General features: G+C 42.2%; 1 protein-coding gene across 7 annotated transcripts in view; it reads right to left on the reverse strand.

Moving 5' to 3' along the window:
- The window catches only part of Bcl11a (BCL11 transcription factor A), a 102,607-nt gene that overhangs the window by 16,770 nt on the left and 58,572 nt on the right, over positions 1-27,265 (reverse strand). Inside the window, exon 1 of one of the 7 annotated variants that reach the window (XM_070025690.1) lies at positions 12,009-12,392. The exons of the other annotated variants lie outside the window; for them this stretch is intronic. The gene's annotated coding sequence lies outside the window, so the exon portion shown is untranslated. Of the gene's footprint in view, positions 1-12,008; positions 12,393-27,265 lie in introns of those variants that run through there. 7 annotated transcript variants of the gene reach the window in all.

Genomic DNA, 27,265 nt, shown 5'->3' on the forward strand with positions numbered 1-27,265 from the left:
CTTGACCAAAACAGCTCAGGGACAGTGCCCAGGCCCTGAGTTCAAGCCCCACACTGACCAAAAAAAAAAAAAAGAAAAGAAAAGAAAAAGAAAAAGAAAAAATTCTATCAATGGGTACCCAGTATAAGAATGCCTACTTAAAATACAATGCAGTAAAAAATGAAGATTGGACTCTGGAATTAAAATAACTTTGGCTAAGTCCTACCCTTGAGCATGAAGAATCATACCATTAATTGACAACAGCAGCACCCAGAACCAGAGCCTATTTTCCTCATTCTACTGCACACCTGGAGAGGTAATAAGACTTCTCTCAGTAAATAAATCCAGCAGTCAGTTAATCAACCACTTCTAGCATTGGGATTTTTGTAAGAAAGGAAATTTGGTTTGTGTAACTGGAGAATTGTTTGGTTTCTGTGGTATGTGTCTTGTTTTTCCAAATTCACCATCAGCTAACTAACCAGGGAGACATCACCCCTGAGATGGAACAGAGGACAGATGGAGTAGAAAACATCCCATGTGTTCTAGAGGTTTGGAGTTTGTATTAATCAGGGGAAGCAGGGAAGAAAAAAAAAAAAAAAAAAAGGAGGTTCAACCCAGCCTGAGACCAGTTATGGAGATATTTCCTTCTCTCTGACCCCAGAAAAATATAAAACCACTGAATGAACCAACAGAAGTAAGAAGACTAGCCTCAAAAATTAAGTGTGTCTGCTTTTGATGGTTTATATTAAATGAATTCAGGGCTGGGGATAAAAATCAACTACAGGTTTAGTCCTAGTTTTTAAGGAGAAACCTGAGAGTCGACTTCTATACCTGTTCCTGTCTCAGCAAGTTTATTTGTTGCCAAGACTGAAATTCTTTTCTTCGAGAAGCCACACAACTCAGGTATTCCTGGGACCCCCCCCACAAAAGCAACAAGGCCCTTGTATACTTGCCGGGGGGGGAGTCTAATTTCAAACTCCTTGCCCCTTGCCACTTACTCTGAGAAGAGACCCTAGGGTGCTTTCAGAAATGGAAGAGGACTGCAGCAAGAAGGAGGGACCTGCTAGCTGGATTCTGTCTTAGCCACTTTCATTATGCGCTGTTGGTAAACTAATTTACTGACCTGTTACCACAAAGCAAACAGCTCAGAACAGCAGCCCAGATCCACAAGACAATGGTGAACTTTCATTGACCAGAACATCTGCATATCTAGCATCATAGTTTATTTGGGGTTTTCTTTTTGAGTTGTAAAAATCCTTAGGGATTACCAAGTTTATATCTTCATTTTACAGATAGGAAAAGTGGGGCCTTGAAATTAATGATTTATCCATGGCCAAGTAGATGGTGAATCACAAAGGGAAGACCAGAGTTAGTTTCTCAACTCTAAGTTCTTCCCTGGGACACCTGACTCCTCCCCTCTGCTATTCCTTCTGTGGTCTTTACTGCCCAAGAAGTGCCAATAAAGAAGGTTCTCTTCCTACCCACCTACTAGGCGCACAACCTTCTAGGGAAGAGTCCAGCCCAGTGCAGCCACATGGAGGGAGGATTTCAAAAGTTCCCATGCAACAACTAGAAAACAGAGCCAGCTCTGCATCCAAAACCTCCTGGCTTCAGCTTCATGGTTTTGTCCTCTATCTATACTTCCTGAGCTGAGCAGAACTGCTATCAATTGCTTTTAAAAAAAAAAAAAAGTACACTTGATCTTTGTGATAAAGATTGGGGAGGGTTGGGGGGGGACGGGGGGAGAGGAGGGGGGGAAGGAGAGGGGAAGACTGCATTTCTCTTCCTCCAGGAAAAGGGTCAAAGCCCAGCCAATTGGGAACCTGACTGATTCTGTCACTTCTTCTACTAAACATATCCTTAATATTCTCCTTGCTAAGAAGAATCGACATTCCCACAAGAACTAGAAATGCTAAATTGTTAATAGTTTCCCTAGGGTTTAACTTCTTGCTATGATGCCTTCAATTATTTCATCACAGCTTAGGCAAAGTATCACAATTAATGCTTCTGAGCATCAAACTCGAGGAGCAGCTCTACTTTTCTGAGCTGAGAGGGAAAAAAGTGGTTGTGGATAAGGGCAGCTTTTCTTCCTATTGCTTCTGTTCTCTCTGCAGAGAGTGGCTCAGATCCAGGTGCTATGGCTCACTTTGTAATCCTAACTACTGAGGAGGTGGAGATCTGAGGATTGCAGTTCAAAGCCAGCCTGGGCAAGAAAGTCCATGTGATTCTTATCTCCCATTAACCACCAAAAAAGTTGGAAGTGGAGTTGTGGCTCAAGTGGTAGAAGCCTTTAGGACAGTGCCCAGGCCCTGAGTTCAAGCCCTAACACTGACACAGAATGAGAGAGAAGGAAGGAGAGAGAAAGAGAGACCGAAACAGAAAGGAAGAGATAGGTTCAATCACTGGCTGAGAAGTGGTGGTCTTTACAGCTATACGGATTCTTTATTTCTTTGTTGGTACTCTCAGAGAAGTGGTTCCCAAAAGATGGACCCAGGCCAAGACCAGCATCATCTGGGAGTTGGTTGGAAACACAAAATCTTAGGCCCTACTTTAGATAATGAGTCAAAAACTGCAGGTAGGTCAGGGAGTAGCAGTCTGTCTTAAATACATCTTGTAGGTAGTATGATATACAATCAAGTAAGGGTAGGTAAGAAAGCTGGAAACTTTGATGTTCCCTGGGCAGAGAGTCATGGGTGATGAGGCTGCCATCCCTCTGCCAGGACCCACTTCCTTGAGGACTGGGGTAATAAGGCTCAGCTCCCTCCCTGCCACATTCCATCTTCTGCCCTCCATCTGCCCATCACTGACACAGACAGGGAACAGGTGCAGACTCATGATCCAACAGGAAGCCCTCTTAGCACCAATTACTATTGGGAGAATGAGGAATACAGTGTCTCTTTGGAGATTGATTATGGCTTGAAAGAGTGAACCTTTATACCCCTGAAAAAGAGTGCACACCCAAGGCAGGAGAATGAGCACGACTGCAAAACAATTACAGAAAGAAAGGTTTCACAATTAGCAATTCAGACTCATGGACTAGAGACAACATCCAAACTAGCTAATGTCAGGCAGGCATACAGTCACTGCTTCGCTACAAGCTAAAAGGTTGACGCCTGCAGCTGTAGCATGCTGCAGAGAGTATAAATTGGGCTCTCAAATGTAACATGTTGCCAACATCTGAATCAGTCCTTCCAAATGCCTATGCTTCCTCAACTGAAGGTAATTCCACCTGCCCTGTTTCAGAAAGATCTCTTTAGACATAAGTGCACGTGGGGGTGTCAGAAAAGCCTTGTGCATTGTTAACTTGCAAAGTTTCTTTATGGCTGCATAATGAAAGAGCGACTCTTACTTTTCAGATCTCATGAAAGCTCTGCACTGAATCAGGAAGGGGTTTGAATTCATGTTATACATGGGTTACTTTACATTTCTATAAACATTGGGTACCAAAACTTTGGACACAGTGGGATATCCCAGAATTTAAGATCATTAAATCAAGTTTTTGGCTTCCACAAGAATACCTCAAAGATTCCTTAACGGTTAACCTGCTGTTTCTGCAACTAATCATTAGCTGTCTAATACAGCCATATGAGTGTCTAATAGGCAACAAGTGATACTGCTTGTCTCCCAGTGTGCCGAAACAATGAGACACAAAGCGTTGTTGCCAACACACTAATGACTGCTTTGAAGCTCAGTTTTTAATCAAGTATAAAAATCCTAGAGCAATGGGCTGAGGATGTAGCTCAGTGGAAAAGTACTTGCCTGGCATTTTTGAGACCTGGGATTTGATCCCTACCATCAAAATAAATAAACAAAAAACTGGGCCTTTCCATAGGCATATATAGTTTACTGCTCACTAAAATCTTAAGCATAAATCTGTGATGTACACAGATATATCCACTTACATGTTAAATATACATATACATACATATATAAATATACATGTTTAGATTATGTGCCCACAAATGGGATTATCTTGTGACTCTTTAGCCTTGTCCTCATTTTGGACCTTAAAGAAGAGAATGGATGGTAAGTCACCAGGACCAAGAAGGGTCTTTTGGTGACAGTACAAATGAAGGGTATGTACAGTCCCTGCCAGCTCCATAGTTTTCAAACTACCACCCTCCTCTTCCAATTAGGCACCTTCTAGACTACATTTAAAAATGTATCCTGCATGTGAAGTTCCTTAAAGGAACCAATTCCAGCTCCAAATCCAATCACTGGATTCAAGCCACCCAAATAACAACAGTGCAGCTGGTCTAGAAGCTTCTTTATCTAACTGGAAAGCAAATCCTCTGAAATGTCCTTTGTGGTCAGCCACTTTGAGCCCTTGACCCTGCGTTTACCTTGGCTTCCTTGGCTACCAGCACTCCTCTGAGAGCTTCTGACTTATCTCAGAGTATTCTAGAGCAAACATTAGCCATGCCTGTGTCTTGAATTATGTCAATCCGGACTGAAAATGTGCCAGTTTTGTCAATGAGAATAGAATTCCTAATTAACCTTCTGATAATTGTCAAAAATCACATTCTCTTTTGTTCTAGAAAGGAGCATTTATATGACCATTTTTTTCCTTCTTTGTTTTTTTTTTTTACACTACCTAAGGTTTTGTCAAATAGAAATGCTATTTTAAAAAATACATTCTAGCCTTGTGTGGTGGCACATACCTGAAATCTCAGCACTCAGGAAGGGAGGGATGGGAAGGATCTCAAGTTCAAGGCCAGCTTGAGCTATACAACAAGGTCTGTCTCAGAAAACAAAAGCTGAGGATATAGCTCCATGACAGCTTGCCTATCATACACAAAGCCCTAGATTTGATCACCAATAATGAAAAAAAAAGAAAAAGAAGGAAGGAAGGAAGGAAGGAAGGAAGGAAGGAAGGAAGGAAGGAAGGAAGGAAGGAAGGAAGGAAGGAAAGAAAATTTTCTTCAAAAACAGAAGCAAGGATTCTAGATACCATACCACCATATTCCAGCATTTCTTTGCTGAAACTTGCTCACTATCTTTACATTTCTTGGTAGTTTACCAGTGATTTTAATTATTTCAGTCACTCATTTAAGTGCCTGCCACACACACGCACATACACACATATACACACACATGTACATGCACATATCTCTCAGAACTATGATTATTCAAACAGGATACTAAGTTCACCTTTTAAGAGTTCTCATTCTAGGGCTTCTCTTGACAAGGGAAGGGAGAGAAATGACATCTTTCATGCCCCTTTATCTATAAAAATGCAAAAATTACAAGCCACCAATCTGTCAGGCCTAAACAAAATTTTGTGCAATCTGTGTCTTTAACATAAGCAAAGCATATAATACAAAAAAAAGAAAGAAAGAAAAGCTTGCTTTTCTGAAGAATAACTAAACCAAAGACATTGTGTTCCATCTTGTGTTGAAATGCAGATTTCCCACTAAAAGGCAAATCCTTCATTTCAAAAGGTTGAATAGGATGGTACTTTAAAAAAGAATTCCAGCTGGTTAAATTTAGGGTGTTGAAAAAAGTTCACTCCAATAATATTTTTTGGCTCTGGGCCCAAAGTATTTTTACTTGATTGTGAATTAGATAAATTTTTATTACACTTTAAGCGTTTGCCTTAGAATGGTGAGGACTTACCATGTAGACTAGAATGGCAGCTACACAACAAGATAAATTGTCTTTGGCCAATTTTTGTGGTTGTTTTCTATTTAACCATGTACCTTGCTATTCAAAAATGTGTGTGTGTGTTTGGAAAGCAGTATGGAGGTTCCTCAAAAGACTCCACATAGAGTTCCCCTATGACCCAGCAATCCCACTTTTGGGCATTTACCCAAATGATCACAAACAAGACCACACTAAAACTATGTTTATTGAAGCATTATTTACTATAGCTAAGATATGGAACCAACCCAGATGCCCCTCAGTAGATGAATGGATCAAGAAAATGTGGTATATATACACAATGGAATTCTATGCCTCCATCAGAAAGAATGACATTGCCCCATTTGTTAGGAAATGGAAAGTCTTGGAAAAAATTATATTAAGTGAAGTAAGCCAGGCCCAAAGAAACATAGGTCCCATGGTTTCCCTTATTTGCAATAACTAGTATATGTCTGAGTCAAGCAGAAAAGGTCAGCTAAGGGGATGTTAGGGAAATGAACCCTAAGATATATATTCAAATATTTTTTTCTTTCATGTGATTATTTCTAACACATTTATAAGATTATTTCTTTGTTGCTTTGTATGTCCCTCCCCCACAGTATAACCCCTGCTTTCACTGTATTTGATGTCGGTATAATTTGTGGAGGGGAAGGGGAAAAACAAATCATTTAAATAGGGATACAGGTGGACCCATTGCAACAATGAGATATATAAGTCGTTATGTCGAAAACGAACTTTGGTGTGGGGTGGGGGAGGATTGGGGGGAGGTGGGGGAGGATGGGAAGGGATGGGAAGGGGAAACAAAGGAGGAAGCTACAATGCTTGATAAGAAATGTACTCATTATCTTGCCCATGGAATTGTAACCCCTCTGTACAGTATTTTCACAATTAAAAAAAGTCTTTAAAAAAAGTGTGTGTGCGTGTGTGTGTGTGTGTGTGTGTGTGTGTGTGTGTGTGTGTGTGTGTGTGTGTGTGTGTGTGTGTTCTCTCCCAGGACAAATTCCCTTCATTCAATTTCTTCCATGCATTCATTCAACAAATATTTACTGAAAACCTACAGTATCCAAAACAATGGTCCAGTCATTGTGCATAAGGCTGGACAGATAAGGCTGGACAGAAATTACCCTATTCCAGCACAGAAAATGTGTTGTAAGAAAGGCACTGTGGAAATCCAAAGGAAAACAATTATAGTGAGTCCTTGATATCTGTGGGGAGTTTCAGGACCCCCTCAGATACCCAAGTCTACAGATGCTCAATTCCTTCATGCACAGCAGTATATTCTTGAATCATCTCTACATCATGACTCACAGTATATAAAGCAAGGCAAATATTTAAGTAAGTAAACCATTGTATTGTTCAGGAAATAATGACAAGAAAATGTCTGTACATGTTTCAGAAATATTTGAGAAATATTTTCAATTCAAGGTTGGTTGAATCCTGAATACAGAATTGACTACGCTCACCTTTTGAAGGGAGGACAGAGACCTCAGGAAGGAGGTCACTAATGAGCTAAACTTGGAGAGCTAAGAGGAAAGCTTTCTAGACAGAAAGAAAAAGCAGTATGGATGCTTCTCAGAGAGAAGCAAAGCCCAGAGTTCAGAGTAAAGGGGTCTCAACAGGCAATTATATTCAAATCAAGTATTGTACAGACATCTAGCCAGTTGAAAGCAGTGACTGTGGTCATCTAAGTAAGTCCTCTGGGGATTTTTATGAAGTCTTTAGCTTTTACAAGTTCATATTTTCAAATACCACATTTCTTAAAATAAGCAACACAGCCATGTGGACTATTGCAAAAATCATCTGTCCTGTTTTTTTTTGCCCACCCCCCCCCCTTGAATTTTCCTTCCCCTGTTGTGTGGTGGGTGGTCTGCTAAGGCAGAATCCACTGTTTTATTCCTCTGAGTCAGACAAACAAGTGTTGATAGCCATGTTCTTCTTTGCAATACTGCCTCCCTGACTTAAATAATCTATTTCAGATGTATCACTGCCAGTTTAAGATGGGCTTGTTCTTGCTAAAACATTTTCAACAAATGACTGGGCGAGAAATGTTGAGATTTTCCTACACTGCTTTGTCTTTTCTATCATCAGCTTGACCTTCCCTCCAAATTTCCCCCTTTCTTCTCTTCAAAGCCAAGGGAGGTGGTAGGAATAGTGGGGAACCTTACTTAGTTCTGAACCTTTATTTGAAGTGTGTGTGTGTGTGTGTGTGTGTGTGTGTGTGTGTGTGTGTGTGTGTGTGTGTGTGTATTTCGGAGCTATTTTTCATCTTGTTTGAGGAAACTTGGAAACCAGTTTTAATGATACCATTGCCCATGCAATAAATCTCATCACTCCCCCTCCTCAGATTCTTTCCTTCCTGAAGCAAAGACAAGAACTTTGGGTTTTCAGTCCTAACCAGCTCTGCCAGACCAGCTAGTCTCAGTGTGAGTAAATCTCATGCCCTTTCTGGCCTTAAGTCTGTTCTACTTTAAAAGAGAAAGCTGGATCAAGTGGGTGACCTCTCCCCAGTTCCTAGGCCAGGCCAAATCTCCTTGGCCCATGCTAGAAGTTGTTGGGGATGGGCAGATTACAAGGGATGCCAGGCCAGGATTGATAGCTGTACTAACTATAGACTGTGACAATGAGCCTGATGGTGGATTTCAACTTCTTAGGGCCTAGATCTATAAAGTTCACCTGCCTGAGTTTCAAGAAGGAAATCAGGTAAGTCCTAAGCCAATGAGACTGAAGGTCAGAGAACCAGGAAGAAACTTCCCACACACCCAGGCTAAATGTCAAGGGAAAAGGTCTTTGCAGCTCTTGCCAGAAGGCCAGTGGCAAAGCTCAGCCTTCTGTCAGAGACTGGCACCACTGCCCACGAAAGCACATACAAGACTCTAAGAAACCCGAGTTTTCTCCCCAGCTACATCTTCTAACCTAGGTGGCAAACCCCAAGAAACTGTAGTCCCTGCCTTCAATCAGCTTGGAGCGTTCCTGAAAAGCCCGTGGTGTAAAACAAATTTCTGTTAACTGAAACACATTTACTAACTGACATAACTTCAGAGAAGTTTCGTCATCCTCCCTGGCTCACGGAAAATTGGCAAGGCTTCTAACATGTTACCTTTTAAGTCTGTCCCTCCCCTCCCCCAACATCCTCACTGTCAAGCAGTTAATGATCTGTAAACAAACACTTTAAATTCAGTGGGGGAACTCACTATTAAAGGAACCCTGTGGTGAAACCTTTTGAAAAGTTAACAATCTTTCTGTAATGTGAAAAAGCACCCTCTAATTTATCAGTGTCTATTGATGAAGTTTTGGTGTTTATTGGGTTTTCTGAAAGTGGGGTACAACTGAAGGCAGTGTCTCTGTGAGTACAAAAAGAGGTGAATAGTAAAAGAAGTTGCCTTGAACATGTTTAGGACACCCACATCATCCCGTCTCACGCAAACAAGTTCGAAGACACTCTCCCCAAGAAATTAAAAAGGGGGGAATAGGAAATCGCCCAGGTAAGTAGTAGATGCCAAAAGAAGGTGGAATGTACACTTTCAACTGAGGAAGAGGGGAGGAAGAGAAGTATGGGCTGTGAAGATGAATCCATGAAGAATGAATGACCATTTGCTTAACAAACGTTATGTTCTGATAACACCTGCCAGGGCAATGAAGAGTTTGTCAATCAAAGCCAGCAGAACACACAACTCCCAAATTACTTTGAAGCAGCCAACCCTAGCCTTTTTATCTGTATTAACTCATAACAAATGCTATTCACACTTCTGTATCACCATTTTGAACAATATGAAATAAGCTAAAAGAAAAACTAAACTTACAAGAAGGATGACCCTTACGATTTTGGACGCTTACTGAAGCTGAGGGAAATATGGATAGGCGATAAAAACAGGGGCAGATAGCCCATGTAGCTGAGGAGTTTCCATTCACAATCTGGGCAGTCCTTCAATGGATAATGAGGGCCAGAAGAATGAGCAGCCCTAAGAAGTCTCAAGCAGGTCTCTTCCACTGCCAACAGGTCCACAGAATCCTGCTCCCAAGGCTTGCCCTTCTCAAAGCCCATCTCCTGGCCTTTATGGGAGGCTTTATATCCTTTCCCCTTGCCAGGGAGGAGATGGTAGTCCTTAGAATTGTCCTGCAAGTGGTAAGAGCAAGGCTGGATGGCAGAACTCAACCTAACTACTCAGAGACCTCTTTCACTCCTCATCACCTTAGCTCCCAAGAAGGGCCAGAGAAGACTGCTATCATGGCCAATTAGAGGCAATCACTTGATCTTCTGGGACTATAATGTGGGGTGTGTGTGTGTGTGTGTGTGTGTGTGTGTGTGTGTGTGTGTGTGTGTGTGTGTGTGTGTGTGTGTGTGTGTGTGTGTGTGTGTGTGTGTGTGTGTGTGTAGTTCAGAGAAAATGGGGAAACACGGACAATGGTTTTACTACTCAGTGACCTTCTTGGCCAAGGGATTCTTAGAATTAGAACTGGCCATTCTCCAGAATTAAAAACCTATTATGTTCTATGGTTAACACAGAACTACTAGGGAATTATGAGAACTAATTTAAGGCTTCAAAGCTCAAAAAAAAAAGGTCTAGCAGGTCAGGCTCTGACATTTCTTCAGGAACAAAACTAGGCTGCCCTCTCGCCTGAGGTGAGGTTGAATCAAGGAGGTTCTGATGCTTCGAGGCCAGACCTTGTCCCTTGACAGAGTCCTTCTTTCCGAAACAGGCCTCTGACAGGGATAGGCAGCAACTGCTACATCTCCAGTCCCTGAGCACCTTCTCGCCTCCCAGGCACACAGCAGCCCTAATCTCTGTGACAGAGTTCAACAGAACAACAGACAGGCATAGTTTCTTGGCTTTGTGCTTAGTTCCCTGGCTTTTTGTCCAATTTCAAATCCTTATTTATATCACCCACCAATCTGGACAGAGTTCCTTGAACAAGAAAGACATGTCCATAGATACAATCTGCAAGCATTTTTAGTCCCAATCCACATGTGCTATGACTGTTCTAGGACTTATGAACTCTGCCAGTACAATGGGAAGTAGCATCCCAGGGTCCCAGATGACTCCAAACTCTCAAGCCAGGGATGCAGCATGGTCAACTCTTTTCTATCCATGAGATAGGTCCATTCTGGGTTTCCTTGGTGGAGACCTGACCTCTTGGGGCAATGGGGCCATACTCAACAAGCATCAAAGAGTCTTCTTCTTCTTTTTCTTTTTTTAAAATCATCTCTGAGTCTGGTAGAGGAATATGGCCTGAGAGGTCTAGCATTCCAGAAACCCTCAAATCCCATGTAGTCCTAACCGGGAGTCTGACTTGAGACCACCTATGTCAAGATCTCTCAGGTTTACTAGGAATGTCAAAGACTCCACTCTCCCTTAACAAGCCCCTTGGGATGAAATCCTTTTGCTTCCAGAGCCTCAGCGTTCAACTGCTGGGTAGAAAGCCCCTAGATCTGTCACCAGTCCACAGATCTCTGCCGCCATGGCGCTCAATCCCTGTCAGCCAGTGGGGAGTGTGGACAGCGGTTTCAAAGAGGCCGACCAGGCAAGAACCGTCCTGTACTCCTGCCCCAGCTCTAACGCAATAAAATGTCTTTTATCAATGTAATTCAAGGCAAAGAGTCAAGGGTCTGTCACCATTTTAAAAAGGCTTATTACATGGCCACAAAAATTTGCCTCAGGCTCAAACCTGGCATGTAAGGTATCAGCGTGGGACAGGTTCTTTTGATTTGATTTTATTTTCTTACAAAAAAAAAATCTGAAAATGAAATGCTTCTATCCCTTCCCTTCCACCAACCGTTTTTTGATTTATGGAGAGGAGGAAAGAAATGTGAAGTTGACAGGTTGGGACAACTCCACTCAGCTTTCTCACTCAAAAGCCGCTTTTGTTAAATCAGACTTTGCATTTATGGCCTGCGGCTCTTGGCTCACTCTGGCGGCTCCTCCAGCGTGGAACAGGCTGTGTGTGGACTTCCCCAGGAGAGGCCCCACTCCCACTCCTGCCCCCACCTCCAAACCCAGAGTGGGAGCCTACCCAGAGTCCTGGAGCTGGAGACAATGAAGGCCAATGGTTAGACAATTTAAGGAACTGTAAAGGATTTGCTTTTTTTTAGTTCTGACCCCCCACCCCTTGCTCCCACATGTCTCTTAGATCAAGGTGTCATCAGCTAGTGTCTACTATTGGTTCCCAAGCAAAAGTTCAAGACTTCTGATAACCACAACTATACTGTCTACCTCTGATGGCCAGAGGTAAACACTTAGAAATCCAGCACTATGCTATGGACTTCTCTTCCTGTTGGCAAGGTATTCTAAACCAGCAGCTAGACTGACCCAGACACAGAATAAGCAGTTGACGGAGGGGAAACCTTTCTTCCCTGAAGGCAGAGAGGTCTCCCTAGTCAATGATTCACTCACCAAGGAGCCTCCAGGTCAGCCTTGAACCAGGAAATGATTACAGCCCCTTGGAAATGGCTGCTGCCCCATCAGTTCACTGTACGATTTTGGCAATCTGTAATTGTATATTTACTCAGTGGTTGTTATGGACAATCAGGTTAATAATTCACTTTTCAAATGCTGTATAATTACACAGAAGAGCCCAATCGATGTCAAATTTCCTTAAGTCTTTGATAGATTCCTCCCAGTTACTAGTCTGGGTCACTTTCCTCTCCCCCTCTCATTTTTTAAAGCAATCCTCCATATGTCTTTTTTTTTCTATTCTCATCTCCCATCTGCACCCCCACCTTTTTGCCCCCAAAGTTGAAACCATGCACAGTCTAAACCATACACAATCAAACAGTCCTGTTTGGACTAAATAGGACTAAATAGTTTCACTCCACTAAAGGAGTTCACTCCACTAAAGGAACTTTTTTTAAAATAAGGGCAGAAAGCTGACCGTGGAAAGTGCATTAAAGGCTGGCTGGATGCCCTCACCCTGCCTCAGATGCAGGTAGAACAACTGCAGAAGCCTACACCTTGTCACTCAAGTTGCTCCAGATCCTGGCACAGCCTGGTGGTGACAAAGTACAGCCAGCCTCGGAAAGAAAACACACAAAGCCAGGGTATGCGCTGGGAGGTCGGGGCTGCCCAGTTAAATGACTGCCAAGGGGCCTGGAATGGAAAACACTGCTCTGTTATGGGAGACCCCTTTGGCAAGATTCCTTTCTCCCCAGGCCCACACCTATGCCACGCCAGCCACACCTCTGCTCTGGACATGCTAGAACATATGAATAGAAAAACATGTGCATCCACTTTTGTAAGAGCCAAAGCAGAACAAGAATCCCAGAAAAAGTAAAAACATTCAGAATCTAATGCCTTACCTCTGTCTCCTAAGAGCTAAGCCGAGCCTTTCACACCTCTGTCTTGTAGTTTCTACACACTATATCTCACTCACCACAACCATATAAACATACTTTCAAGGGTCAAAGTAATTTCTGCCCCAAATAGGGTATGAGATCAAGCTGGCCCTGTGGTCCCTGGGGCTGCAACTGAGGCCACCCAAGCCATAAGCTGGGGAAGGGAGGATGTCTCAAAACACAGCTAGTAAAACAGGAAACGAGACAGGTGGCAAGCCTGACCCTTACTGGTCTCTCACAAATGTGTTTTCTCCATTTTGATGGCTCATGGTTTGTCAAGTCATTTCTTTTTGGCACTCGACCCTTCTTATTTTTCTCTCTGCCATATTCTTTGACACACACAACCCAGGTCTCAAGTATGTTCAAAGCCTTCCTCTTCTTCTCTTCCTCCCCCGAGATGAGATTAATAGACTCCTAATACATTTTGTAAAATAGTGGGGGGAAACTTGGGACCACCAGCGTGCCCTGGTGTGATAAGAGTGAGCTCTGTGGATAACGAACTGAGAAATGCCACAGACAGACAGCTCCCACAGAAGATTCTTGAGGGGAAACACTGGGATCTAGAGACCTTTCCGGCAACATCTGGTCAGTTCTATCTAACCTTGATCAGAAAGATGGGGGTGAACTGATGATCTTCAGCTGAGGGCATGGTTGTCACCTCTGGATCTGACATCCAGCTTCAGGGACACTTGGGACTCACAGAAAGAGACAGACTTAGTAAAGGGGGATTTTCACATGCTCAGTCCAATTAGGGCCATGTTCTGAGTCGTTTGGAGATTTTGTTGTTGTTTGTTCTGGTTGTGGTTTCTCTTCCTCCATTAAAAAAAATAAAAATAAAAAGTTGGAACTGCATTTTTGTTTCCTGTTCATGGAGCGGACAGAAGGAGGGTGTGCAGTGGAGGAGGTGTGTGGGGAGGAGGCTGAGAGATGGAGCAGGGCCGAGAATATCCGGAACTGGAGAAAAGTGAGAAATGGAGCTTTTTCTTGGCTTCCAAACAGTTGTAATTTCCACGCCACTGCTTAGTTCCTGGGCACCAGGCATAGAGTGGGAAAGGGGCATGTGACAAGTTTGCCACAAATCAAGGTTTGGCATTTAAATCCACAGGAAGCAAGAAGAATAGAGGGACAGCTTATTTATAGATTTGCAGATGAATTGAACGAGATAACCAAAATGCACTTCTCATGTCTCTGAAGGAGCAATTCCATTTTCAGACTTGGAAAGTTCCCATAATTGAGTACTGCCCGACCCCAACAGCACACTCCATCCCAAGGTTAAGATCAGCTTCCTGAAAGCAGGGCAGAAGGCTGCTGCTTCTGTGGTAGCTCAAGAATTCTACTTTGAAGGACAGGTTGGTCCCACACTACATTTAACTGGATTCAGTTCATCTGATTATACAGTGCCTAGCTTTCTGGAATATGTAATCATCTCTTTCTGATGACATTTTAAATATCCAACTAGACAAATAATTGCAGCAATAATTGATAGCAGAGTCAAGCTGGAAGATCATTGATTGGCAGAGTCCCCACCAAAACAAATCTTCTTTCTTTCAAACCTTACAGGAATGATGCTTAAATCTAACTTTTGCTGATAAATGCTTGAAATCTGATTTACTGATAAAGGCACTGCAAAAAAAAAAAAAGAAACCTGCACTTCAGCTATGATTACTTTGTGAGATGCTTGAGAAGAATCAGGCAGTGTGATTTATATTATTTTATTTTCCATGAATAATTATAAGAACAGAGTGGGGTGTACAGAAAGAAGCAACACCAGAAGATTGCTCCTTAATGCTACACTCCCTGCCAATGCTGGCCAATAATCAGGGCTCTCAGCTTTTTACCCCCTAATGTATAACCTATAGCAGAGAAATGGTCTCTATTGATGGGGGGACAATGCCCAGAAAAAGATGACACACAATTGATCAGTTCCATTCAGGCTTTCAGAAACTAGTTAAATCATGCCTTAATTAAACCAGGACTCAAATACCCCTGCTTGGTAAAACAGCCTCAACCAGGGTGACAAAGCTTGAATCCAGGCAAGTCCCGAATGCTTTCAGCCAAGTCCTGAGGTACAGCATCTCTTCATTTTAGACCCAGTCTAGTTCTCCACTCTAAGTAAAACCAAAATCAATTGTTGTCTGTCTCATGTGTTCTGATTGTAATATTTAAGTTGGCACACTATGCTCAACCATTCAGACCTTGTGGAATGTTACAGTGGTCAGAAATAACTCACAGAGGATGCTCGTCTCCAGGAAACATCACATGAATGAGCTGGTATATTAGACGATGTAGATTACAGTAAAAAAAAAAATCTAAAACAGAAGAGGTATCAGAATGCTTCGGCTGGCAACAAAGGAAAGAATTCAGGGAAGGGCTCTCAACATTCACCTCAAGCATTAGAGTACAATTGCTTTTCTTGCTTCCTGCCTATTTCTTTTCTTTTTGTTCTTTCTTTTCCCCTTCCTTCTTTTTCTGTCTTGGTTGGTTCTGTTCTCCCCCCTCCCATCCCCCTTGCCACTGAACTGCATTATAAGTGAGTTGGTCTGGTAGCTTCTGCTGAAAATCAGAAGCTTGTTAGATGTAATGATTATCTGCATCCTGACACTTACCGTGTGTGAGGGGGCTTGTCGAGCCGAGTTACTCTCATTTAGAGCTCCTTCGTTAATTAGGAAGCCCTCAGATTTTCTGCAAATGCAGGTCACTATCGACAGCTCATGCTTTTGATGCTTCGCCTGTGACAGTTGTTGGGTCGCCCTTCCAGGAGCTGGCAGGGTTGTCCAGACTCTGACAGTGTCAGAGAACTCAGTTGCCACGGCCGTTTCACAGGAAGTTACAAGAAGGTCCCACAGTCTGTTTCCCCACAGCCATGAAGCCTGATGAAGTCAGCCCTCACGTTCGGCTGAAAATAGCTCATATTCTTATGCTCTCTCCTCCCTCTGCCTTTTCACTCTCCCCTCTTCTCCTTTTTCCTGTACTCTTTCCTACCATCAACCTGTTCTCACTTCCACTCCCCTCCCCCCTCCACTAAAAATAAACAAAACAAAAACAGCCAAGGGTACTTTGCTATGAGAAATGAGCACATTCATCAGAAAGGGAAGTTAGTTTTACAGATAAACCAGGCTGCTTTTATTGAAGCAACAGTGATTGTGGAACAGAAACTGTCCTCCTACATCCTTTTAAAATATTACTTTCCTCTTTTTTTTTTCTCTGCAGTGGTCAGAGCTGCACCTGATAAGGTTAAGGTCAAGTATCTTCTGCCAGTATGTCTCACACAAATTTCTTTCTTAAGGGAAGAAAGCCTTGGAGGGACAGAATAAAGGGAAGAGAGGAAGGAGAGATAAAACAAACCAAGCAAAACATGTACCTAGGCCTGAGGTCTCGTGTCCTCATCACCAGATCAACCTAAAGCCTTAAAATTAGCAAATCCTTACTTGGTAGTAGCTTTAGTGTAAGATGATGTGCTAGGGGAAGGAGTGATATGTCTACAACCACATGTGTATAAACTTCACAATTTAATCAAGGTCAATCCCCAAAGAAATCCTCTATGGCATTGGTTCAGAATGGGGTCTAAGCCAGGTGCAAATATTCACACCTATAATCCTAGCTACTCAGTTGAGATCTGAGGATCATAGTTCAAAGCCAGTCAGGGCAGGATTCATGAGATTCATCTCCAATTAACTACTAGAGAAACCAGAAGTGAGCTATGGCTCAAGTGGTAGAATGCCAGCCCTGAATGAAAATGCTAAGGGACAACACCTAGGTCCTTAGTTCAAGACCCTTCCACTCACCCACCTCAAAAAGCCTATTCCACCACTACCAACAATAAGGCACAACCCCAGCAAAACAAACTAGTGCTTGTGGCCAGAGCTCTGAAATAGAGTCACCACACCAAAGCCAAGTTCCCTATGCCAGGTCTTTCCTTCTTGAGGTCTTGGCAAACCAACAGGACTCCAGGCTGGCAAAAGCTGGTTTTGGATATGCAATGATGGGGGAGGGGGGAGCATGGTTAGAAGTTCTAGAGCCTCCTCTATGCATTCACACAAGCCCTGAATTTACTGTGTCATAGGTGTATGCAAGGTGAAAGAAGAATGGTATAGACACTCTCCGAGCTGCCGCTGTGGGCCTTGAACCCTAGCACAGCTATGCCTCCTTGGACATTCTGTGCTGCCAGCTTGGCCATCTATTTCTAGGCTCTAGTCCCAGAAAAGCCCTCGGTGCCTTTAAGCTAATGAAAATACAAACCAACAAACATGATTGTATATTAGGGCAGATCACTCATCTTTTAGAACCTGACTATGAAAAAAAAATGAACCTAGATCCAGTAGCAAACCCTCATCAATTCATTTAAGAAAAACTGTCCATCCAACGTCACAGAGCTGCTGAATATTAGGTTCCTAGGAATATGTCCCAGCAACCTAGATATGAGAAACAACTCTTGCTATTCTGAGGTGAGAAGTGAAGTTGCCTTTCACTGGGGACTGTCACACATAGTCTATAAATACCAGCCATGCCCCTTGTGAACAATGGGCTGAGCTCAACCTAGAGAAGGCAAGTGTCTCCCTAAAGCCACACAGCAATTACACATCCTCCGGAAATACCCTTTTGTCCTCTTGGAAATACATGAGACTTACATTTGAGTCTCATTTTCAACGTGAAGATAAGGACTGAGATTGCTCATTTGAGTGTTTCCTCTCCCACCTGCATCCCCCCCTCCCTGGGCTTTTTTTCTCCAACTTTCAGCTCTGGTTCTCCTCTCATGAGCAAAAGAAGTAGATCCGTTTAGTATATTCAGGGAACTATTTCTGTATCTACTTAAAGACCTTTGTTTTATCATCAAGCCAAGAATAAAAGAGACAAGCTCATCAATATTCTGACATGGGTTTGAGCTGAATGACTGTTGGAAGCAGGAAGTTCTGCAGGGGCTGTCATGGGGCTCTCTGGGTCCTTGTTCTGTTGGGTAGACCTTGTGATTTGTTCTCTCTCCCAAACATCATATTGAAACCTATCACAGTTCTACTACTCCACCTTTCCCCACCTCCAGCTGACAACTGTGCCTTTTCATACAAGGGAGAGGAAGTGGTACTGTGGTTCAAGTGGTAGAGCGCTAGCCTTGAGCTGAAAAGCTGAGGGACAGCGCCCAGGCCCAGAGTTCAGGCCCCATGACCAACAACAACAAAAAAAAAGTAGTAGTTCATACAAGGGAGGAGAAGCCTAATTCTAGAGCCCATTTTATTCACATATATAGTCAAACACTGAACAAGAAACTATTATTAGACAAATACATACACACATGCACATATGCATACACACATACATATCTAAGAAATAATTTCTAAAGATCTATCCATCTAAGGTGTTAAAGAAATTGGGAACTGACCACTGATATCTCATACCTATAATACTAGCTACTCAGGAGGCTGAGATCGAATGAATCATGATTCAACACCAGCCCTGGAAGAAAAGTATGAGATTTCATCTCCAAAATAATCAACAAAAGGTCTGGCTAGAGGCATGGCTCAAGTGGTAGAGTACCAGCTGTAAGCAAATAGGCTGAAAAAGCATGAGGCCCAAGTTTGAAACCCTTTAGTTCAAGCTCTAGTATCAGAAAAGCAAAGAGAGAGAGAGGGAAGGAAGGAAGGAAGGAAGAAGGAAGGAAGGAAGGAAGGAAGGAAGAGAGGGAGGGAAGGAGGGAAGGAAGGGAGGGAGGGAGGGAGGAAGGAAGGAAGGAAGGGAGGGGAAATGAGCATTGGGCTCAAAAAAAAAATCTTGATATTACCACAGTCCCCAGTGTATGGCTCGGTGGTGGACATGAGAGCCTCAGACTTTACATACACACAGAAATTGGCAGCATGTTGGATTAGCTAGTAGATTAACCATGACACGTAGAAAGTCCAATCCAACATCAGGATTGAGCCTGGACCTTCTTTCAGGAAGATCTTAGTAGCAGCAGTTGACCAAGGCATGAGAGTATAACAAAGAAGTAGCCCAGTCTGAATGATCAGACCCTTCCTTTCCTAAATGACACTTCAGCAGTATCCTGTGAATGCTACTTATCAGCAGCATAAGATGCATCACTATGTCTCTCAAACCTGCCCCTATTCTGCCTCCTACCAGAGTTAGCCTCTTTCCCTGCTAATATATATGGAAGCAGGGCCAATTAATATTTAATTTCAAGATGAATATTCCATCAGAATGAAAAAGACTCAGGAAATTCAAGGCTGAGGCAAACAGCCCTCCTACAAAGCTAACTTGGGTATTTAGACATTCAAAGCTGGATGAACACTTTGCCTGCCTTCAAACCGTTATCTGCCACAAGGCAGAAGGGGGAGAGACAATCTGACACTCCTAAGTGCGCAAACTTCTAACCTTTTACCCATGTAGTAATGATCTACTTAATATAATATTTTGTCTTTAATCAGAGGAAGTGTAAGATAATTTGATATCCCACAAAACTCCCTAACCTATATTTTGCAAGTCAATTAGTCAAGTTCCTCGTGTGAATGTCAGCGCAACCATACTGTTCCTCCAGCCAGTCTTTGGGATCTCTGTGCCCCATGACGCCTCACATCAAGAGTGTAGGAAGAAAACTCCAGGAGGGGTGGGGAAAAGCAACAGTGCAATGGGCAATTACATTTTTTGTCATCTGTATAAAAATCTCAAGTAGAGATGATCTTTCCCTGGGATCCTTCTGGGAAGCTATACATAATAGAATATACTAATCATCATTAAATATTGTAAAAATTAACATGGAATTAGAAGAACTAGATGATGTCCTTGTAAATAAAATCAAATGTAAAATGGGCATAAAAAAAAAAGCATCTTAACTTATTCCCCTACTGTCTGGCAACCAACCCAGCCTTTAAGGAGGTCTTCTGAACAAACAGTTTCTCACTCCCTTATTTATGAGCAGTGGAATGTAAAAAGCAAGAGGTTTCATGTTAATGCAATGATATTCCCATCAACCATTCTGTCTAAGAAAACTGTGGAGAGGTGAAGCTGGGAACTTAGGAAGCTTTCATAGAGAGCTGAATAAGAAGTTGGTCTACATACATAAGGAAGGGGAGGAAGAAGAGGAGAAGGAAGAGGAGGCGGGTCATATGGAACAACTCCAGCTTCTGCATATCTGCTTCTCAAGGCCAACTCCTGACTCAGTTATCCCCCATCTCTAGAATGGAGTCCCTAACCAAGTCTGTGGAAAACAACTAGATATTAAAATCTTAGATCCTTCTCTTTGCTATTAGTGTGTGTGTGTGTGTGTGTGTGTGTGTGTGTGTGTGTGTGTGTGTGTGTGTGTGTGTGTGTGTGTGTTTGTATGTGTTTGCCAGTACTAGAGCCTGTTCTCAGAGTCTAACACTCTTATTTAACTTTTTTGCTCTAGGCTGGCACTCTATACCACTTGAACCATACATCTACTTCCAGTTTTTTGTTAGTTATAGATAAGAATCTCACAGACTTCGGCCTGGTCTAGCTTCGAACCTTGATGCTCAGATATCAGCCTCCTGAGTAGCTATGATTACAGGCATGAGCCATGTGGTTCCCAGCCTTTTGCTATTATTTTTGTCTTTGGTTTTAAAAACACAATAATAATATACAAAATTCATTCTTATTGGCTGTCTTGAGAGTGTTTCTTTTCTTCTAGGAATGCAAGGAGTTAATGTAGCCATTTCATCAAAGCCTGTAAAAGATATTTGAGTCATGATTTTAATTGGAGAACTTCTCCAAGAATTTAGCCTATGAGAGGGGAAAGACCATCTCTGTGGTGTGTTGGGTAATGCCATTGTATTCTCCCTCATTCTTCTCCTCTGTCCTTGGAAATCCAGTTATGATTTGACAGCATTTAAAAATGACAGTACTTGAGGTAATAGGACAATGCCATAACAGGATTACAGCAAATGTGAAAGAAAGGACACACGTAGGTACTGTCATTTAGGTAATGTCATCTATGATCAGTTTTTGTTTCATTTTTTGCTGACACAGAAGTCAGTATCACTTATACAATTCATTGTAAACTCTGTTAGGGCTGTAAATAGTTTGGTTCCCCCATGAAAAGAAACACTTATTACACTGCAGTGGGATTTAGTGAAAGTTCCTAGCTTATGTTGTTGTGAAAATAATAACAGAAAGATCTCAAATCAATACTCAAATACTTTTAATGGCCTAAATCACTGTCATTCCAAATGAATTTATTTGCAAAGAAAGAAGAAAAATATTCCTATCAGTCACAGACAATAGGTAGCCAAAAGAGTTCCTGCAACTATTTTAGCCCTCAGTGAAACAGCTACTTCAGAGAGTTTTCAGAAGACAAAGTAAAGACACCTGTCTAGATTTATGTTGAGGCAATTGGCTACCAACCCTACCTGCCACCTTGCTAGCCACACTATTTCTCATTTCCTCGATGCCATTTTACCCACCGCACATCCATCCACTACCAGCCTTTGGAACCTAGTACTCTATTATCTAAATTCTGCCACTCAGTTTTTCCCCAAGCCACCAAGTCTTCTAGAAGCCACTATTCCTTTGTAGTGAATACATAGCTATCTATGTGGCACTGAAACAACTTCCTCATTGTCTGGACAAAGTCCATACTTCACACCAAGTGATCAAGCACAAACGAAGCTCATTTGCTCAACACCTGTCTCAAAAGAAAATTCTGGCTAGAAGAGGAACTATGATAAAGGAGGCTAAAGAGAAGTTCTCTAAAACATTTTGGGTCGTTTAAGTTTTCTGCTTTCCTTATTCACTGGCTAATCACCTGAATTCTCAGGAACTGCCCCCTTTCCTTTTTTTAAGCCTTTTTTAAACCCCATCCAAAAAAGCTAATTCCAATTTAAGCCACCCTGATAACCCCAAGTAGGAGGATGCTACTACCAAACAGAGTTCATAAGCATGCAGATTTTGAAGCTTGCCTTGTTTCATAACGCATCATCTGAAGAATAATCACCATCACAGAAAACTATCCTGGCCCTGAACAAGTCCCCAACATAATGAACTGGAGGAGAAGGACAAGGAGCCAACGAGAAGCTTGATGGGTTTTTGCTTCTAAATTTCATTCCTGCCCACTCCCCATCCACACCAGGGGCGAAGTGAAAACTTTCTCAGATTGAAAAGTGCTAGTCTCCTACAGTGCTTGGCTCCATTCCACTTGGGAAAGGAAACACTGCAGTCAACCAACTCCATCGTCTAGAGCATACAAGTCAACTAGAGAGAACTCAGCATGACAACAGAGGATTTCAACAACCCACCCAACACCCTGCACAGAGTCCTCTGTGTGCATCTCCTGGAATGCTGCCTTTGTTCCCTGCTCAGAACATTTCAGCAGCCTCCCATGATCTACAGGATGTGGACCAACTCCTGCAGCTCCATTCCAGAACTCTGTAACCCATCTCCAAATCTCTATTCTGGTCTTAACTCCCTCTACCCATTAGTGACAATGTTCTGCTCAAGTGAAAATCCATTCCATCCTCACTTCCTTTCTGGCTTTTCTTCTTTTGCTCTAGCTTCTTAGACTGCTGTTTGTACAAGCCCGATTGAACATCTACCCAATGACCCTAGCACGAAGAAACAACCTTGTCCACAGCTAGAGCACTCAGGCTGTTTTTCATTCCTTCACTCATAGCCAGGCCAGGCCTTCTGTTGTGCTGACTTCTCTGCCTCTGGTTAATTCTGTGTCTTCCCAATGTACTTGTTATGTGCAGCCATTCTATCTTCTCCTTGTTTATATTTTATTACAAGTAAGACAAAATACATCACAGGACAGCTTATAACATATAATATATCCATACATTTAATAAATTCAGCAAAACTCTGATGTTCCTTCCTAAAAGTTACTTTTACAAATATCATTTCTGTCCAAAATGGTAATTTGAACCTTCTCAGCACCCACAAACAGTTCCCTTCTGATGTCTGCTTGAAGTTCAGATAAAAAAGGCAAGTAGCAGTAGCATGTTATGCTACACAAAGATTAGCATTAATACCCACCCTCTTTAAACAGCCACTCCACACCCTGGAGAACAAATGTGAAGTTCAAGGGCCAAGCAGACCCTATACCAGGTCAATGAAGTCTGACTGTTAGAGTAAACTAAAGGCCAACACCTTCTATATGTGAAACCCAGCTTCAGGGTTATAAACCCCATAGCTGTATTTCAACCACAGTTATCTGCAAAGAAGTTAGGCTCAATATGAGCACACCCTGAATGCCAAAAGCTAAATTCTAAAAATCTGCTTGGAATACTCTTTTGAACTTGGCATCACTAAAAAAGATGTCATATTGATGGCAGAGAACAGCAACCTTAGACATTCTTAGGTCCTACTAGCTACCAAAGCTAAGGCAATAGTCAATAATGTAGCCATTATTTGAAATGTTATATAACTGAAATCCTCCAGATTGGGCTGGCTGTCCACATCCATAAGCACTATGGACATCCTCATTACACTTTGTGAGAATGATCTGGAATCAGGAAGATGAATAGCTAGAACCCAACATTACCCATGCACAGTGGTTAGCACACAACCATATTCTGAAAATGTACTCCATACAAATTTGCCATTGAATGAAACTCAGATTCCACATTTACACTGACTATCTTGGAAACGCTACATAAGAGAATTCAGGGAGGAAAATAGGTATTAAAAACAAACAACAGCTACACAGTTGGGATTTTTACCCAAAGAGAAGATACATATCAAGAATACATCAGTGAATGGGTACTCACTCCTCTTCTTAATGTTTTGAAGCCCAATGACATTATATGAATTCTCTTTCTTGTCTTTCTCACATACACTTACAAATGCACACTCATTTTTCACAAACACATGCACTCTGTTCCCAGCAACAAGTCCATCCCAAGCTCACCTCTGTTACTCTCCTATGTGGTAACTAATTTCCCAAGAAGCCTGCTAAGAACTCAAAGAGCATTCTCATTTCCCTGAAATGTACTTTGGGGTCCCTCAGTCATAATGTACTCAAGGGTCCCTGAATCATAAGAAGATGACAATAATGACTGGCTAAACACTAACAGTCTTCCTTGCTAATCTAACTCAAATAGTGTTGTGTTTTGTCTTTTTAGCTTTATTGAATCATAATTTACATATAAGAGATTTAAGTGTATAGTCTGATGAATTTTGCTATACAGTCATGCAACCAACACAAAAATCCAAGAGACAAAAAAATTTCCATCACTCTCAAGTTTTCTTATGACCCCACTGTGGATCCCTTCCCTTTGTCCTCCTTAGAGTCACTGAGATACTTCCTGACAATACAGTTTTGAGTCTTTTACAATTTTGTATAAGCAGAATCATACAGAATATCACCTTATGTGGTCAATTTCTTTTTCACTAAGCAGACTCACTTCAAGATTCATCCATATTGTTGTGTATTACTATTTCATTTTTTTAAGTATTGAGATATCTTTCATTGTAGGGCTGTTGATTCAACTATCCACTGATTAACATTTGAGTTATCATTTTTGACAGTGGACAATGCTACAATGAGGTTCGCAGGCATGTATCTCCTCGTTTTTCTTACATAGATACCAAAGGTGTGTTGAGAACACAGCGAAGGAGCCTGTGAGTCAGGGAGCTCTGTTTTGTCATCCTCTGCCATCCATTCCATTCCCTAAGGAGGTCAGCTCCAAAGCCTGTGTTCTTGCCATCTGTTTACCTCAACAACCAAATGCCACCTTATTTACTGCAGAAACCTCTCTATTACACAAAGAAAATGATAAGAAGAGACCCCAAAACACCTTACAGTGGACACTGTTTAGACTGAGAACCCTTCTGGGCCAGAGATATCACATTGTATTGAGAGCCCTAAGAGGCCCCACCAGGCCAGAGTTGAGTAAGAGACTTCCCTGTTAGTAGGAGTGCTGAACAGCATCAGAGTCCTGGAGATGACTTCCACCTTGCCAAAAGGTCTTAAAAGATATCCTCAAAGTGTCAGACAACACCCCAGGGGCGCCAGCTGCTGCCCAGTGCAATGAAGAGCAAAGAATGATGCAGGAACTTGATTCACCCTGTGTCCTGCATCAGCCAGGACACAGCTGGATCCTGAAGGGCCTGGGGACTAGCAGTAGCAGAAGCAAATTAAGGAAATGTATGCGGAGTGGAGGGAATGTGGATAATAGAAAGGGGTGGGGGGAGGCATCATGTTAAGCAGAAATAAACAACTCAAGGGGAAAAAGCTGAAGAAACCAATATGAAGAGCCCTACCTGCAGAACAGAGAATGTTAAAGCCCCAGGGGTGAGACAAACCTTCATTACTTAAGACACATAGGGCAAAAGACGATTGAGCTAAATAGACTGAGGAGGCAAGAGGAAAGGAGATGATGGGGCAGACAACCCTCTAGAAGCACTGGACTATGGGCTGGGAGCCAAGCAGCTTGGCTTCTCATCTGTACATTGCCTCTGAGCAGCCGAGTGACCATGGCCATCTTACTGTTAAGGACCTCAGCCCCCTGCAAACAAGAAAAGCTTATAACTTTACAGATATGGGAAAGTAGGGAAAGGAGAAAGGTCATGGTCCAGAGGAGCTGAGACATGGAAGTGGAAGAAAAGCATTTGTTCCATCTGCCTAATTTCCAATTGGCAAAGCCAGACTTAGAGAAATATAGACTGATCCTGTGATGACAAATGATTCCAGGCTCACTCCTAGACCAAACCCGATTTCTTCTGCTGGAATTTAAGGGGGAGAAAAATCATCTTTAAAGTAAGTAGAATAATAACAATTATCTTCTTCATAGGATTGTTAGAAAATAAAATGAATACATATTTGTAAAGTGCTTAGAGCAGAGTAAGTGATTTGTGCTTTTAAAATAAAATATATGCTTCTGGGTATTTATATTAGTTACACCTAAGAAGAAATGAGGTTATTCACCCCTTTCCTAAGAACAAGTTTGGGTTGGTATGAAAGGGAAGAAGAGGAAAAAAAGAAATAGAAACCTTAGAAGAAAAAGGTCTACTGGTAATACAGATTCTAGCAAAGAAGTTTACCCCATAAAGTGCCTACATATAACAGACAGATGGACAGACAGACAGATGAAGAATGGATAGATAGTGACTAGATAGTGGATAAAGTACATACAACTTCTTTACAATCTTGAGAGAAATGATGTAGGCCATCCAGTGGGCATACAAATAATTTTTACTGGGGCTGGGAAAGTGGCTCAGTGGTAGAGCACTTGCCTTGCATGCCTGAGGCCCTGGGTTCGATTTCTCAGCACCACATAAGCAAAAAGAAAAAAAAGCCAGAAATGGCACTGTGGCTCAAGTGGTAGAGTGCTAGCCTTGAGCTGAAGAGCTGAGGGACAGTGCCCAGGCCCAGAGTTCAGGGCCCATGACCGGAACCCACCCCCCAAAAAAATAATTTTTACCATTGAGAAACAAAATCTAATTCTTCACCCAGCAAGTGGTCTTCTGAAAGAGACCACCTAAATGACAACAGACTTAGAGATGTACACTCCTCATATGCCCCCAATCAAAGGCCAAACCCTTTCTTGGGGCCTGTGATAAAAGCAACTGTCAGCCTTCACTAGAGGAGCTTCAGTTATGTTGTTCCTGGTACAGTATGTCTAAAGAGTGGATGAGGTCTTTTCTGGTCAAGATTATCACCAGGACCACTGGGACTTTGCACTTGAATCAACTACTTGTTCTTCCTCCTGTATACCTGGGCAGAGATTAGCCCTGTTAACTCCCTGCAACCATATCACTAGTCTCCAGGTCCCTGCCTAGTTTCCTTATCACAGGGATGGCATGTGGGCTCATCAAATAGGCCCAGACAGGTTGTTTCTGGGGCTTGGGATGCAGACATTATTGTGATGTATACTTGATTGTGATGTATATTGTATGTGGTCTCCTATGGTTTGTGAACTTCCTAAAATGAAAGAGACTCTGGATCTGCATCTAAAATAAAAGATATCTAATAAACCCTGAATTTCCTACTGCTCAGTCACAGGTACTTTCATGCCCTCCCAAACCCACAGCCCTGCCACCACCAGAGCCCAGGGAAGAGAGGGCACATTCTGCAGCAAATGCTAATTGACCATGCTCAGAAGCTCTAAACTACAGAGACATTTTCTTCTTCGTTTTTTGTTTTGTTTTTTTTTTTTTTTACATCCCTAAGAAACATACAGAGGTTGGGAAAGATTGCCAAAAAGGAGGGAGCAAACCAAAGAGAAGGTAGCAAAGGTTCCTTGATGATGAAGGCTTTTCGGATAACCAACAGAGAAGACGGAAAGCTATACATGGACAATGCAAGAACGGTAGAAGAGAATAGATTAGGAGACTAGAATAGATTAGGGAACTGTGGAATTAGGGGACAGGGCAAGA

This window comes from Dipodomys merriami, unplaced genomic scaffold (genome assembly GCF_024711535.1).
Source record: "Dipodomys merriami isolate MVZ:Mamm:240054 unplaced genomic scaffold, mDipMer1.0.p SCAF_17, whole genome shotgun sequence".
Lineage (NCBI taxonomy): Eukaryota > Metazoa > Chordata > Mammalia > Rodentia > Heteromyidae > Dipodomys > Dipodomys merriami.